Here is a 1,679-nt window from a genome sequence, read left to right as displayed (position 1 = left end):
CCCTCGTAGACCGAAGCGGAAGCGTTATTATCAACGCGGTTGATGTAGTCGAACGTCTTCACGATCCAACCGATCCAAGCATCGAAAGCACGGCACCTCCGAGTTCTGCACACGTACGGCTCGGTGACGTCCTCGCCTTCTTGATCCAGCAAGAGGGGCAAAGTAGTAAATGAGTTCCGGCAGCACGACGGTGTGGTGACGGTGTTGGTGAAGAACAATCTTCGTAGGGCTTCGCCTAAGCACTACGAAAACTATGACGGAGGATAAACTAGAGGAGACGGGGTTGCCGGCACACGGCTTGGTGTTTCTTGATGTGTCTTGGGTGCTAGCCCTACCCCTCTATTTATATGTTGAGCCTTGGGGTCGAAACTTGGAGTAAAAGCCTCCACAAAGTCGGTTTCACCCGAAAGGCAAGAGTCCTTCTCGGACTCCAGGGCCAGACGCCAGGGTTCCCGGCGTCTAGACCCAGACGCCAGGGACCCTGGCGTCTGGCCCCTGGACTCCGCAAAACTTCGTTTTGCGCTTTCCAAAAACCTCATGGGCTTTCCCCTTTGGCCCAGATAAAGTGTTCTCGTGCCCAAACATTTCGGGAAACATCTGGAACCCCTTCCGGTGAATTCCGGAACCCTTCCGGAGATCAAACACTACTATCCACATATCAATCTTTACTTCTGGACCATTCCGGAGTTCCTCGTCATATCTGTGATCTCATCCAAAACTCCGAACAACATTCGGTCACCAACATACATAACTCATAGTACTATATCGTTAACGAACGTTAAGCGTGCGGACCCTACGGGTTCGAGAACTATGTAGACATGACCGAGGCACCTCTCTTGTCAATAACCAATAGCAGGACCTGGATGCCCATATTGGCTCCTACATATTCTACGAAGATCTTTATCGGTCAGACCGCATAACAACATACGTTGTTCCCTTTGTCATCGGTATGTTACTTGCCCGAGATTCGATCATCGATATCTCAATACCTAGTTCAATCTCGTTACCGGCAAGTCTCTTTTCTCGTTCCGTAATACATCATCCTGCAACTAACTCATTAGTTGCAATGCTTGCAAGGCTTAGGTGATGTGCATTACCGAGAGGGCCCAGAGATACCTCTCCGATAATCGGAGTGACAAATCGTAATCTCGAAATACGCCAACCCAACAAGTACCTTCGGAGACACCTGTAGAGCACCTTTATAATCACCCAGTTACGTTGTGACGTTTGGTAGCACACAAAGTGTTCCTCCGATAAACGGGAGTTGCATAATCTCATAGTCACAGGAACATGTATAAGTCATGAAGAAAGCAATAGCAACATACTAAACGATCGGGTGCTAAGCTAACAGAATGGGTCATGTCAATCACATCATTCTCCTAATGATGTGATCCCATTAATCAAATGACAACTCATGTCTATGGCTAGGAAACTTAACCATCTTTGATCAATGAGCTAGTCAAGTAGAGGCATACTAGTGACACTCTGTTTGTCTATGTATTCACACATGTATTATGTTTCCGGTTAATACAATTCTAGCATGAATAATAAACATTTATCATGATATAAGGAAATAAATAATAACTTTATTATTGCCTCTAGGGCATATTTCCTTCAGGAGGTACTATGCGTCTTTAGCTTATAACGTGCACTACTTGACCATCACCCGTTCTGCCATG

The sequence above is a fragment of the Triticum dicoccoides genome, chromosome 7A (genome assembly GCF_002162155.2).
Source record: "Triticum dicoccoides isolate Atlit2015 ecotype Zavitan chromosome 7A, WEW_v2.0, whole genome shotgun sequence".
Lineage (NCBI taxonomy): Eukaryota > Viridiplantae > Streptophyta > Magnoliopsida > Poales > Poaceae > Triticum > Triticum dicoccoides.
The sequence above is the reverse complement of the archived record's forward strand: the minus strand, read 5'-3'. Positions refer to the sequence as shown.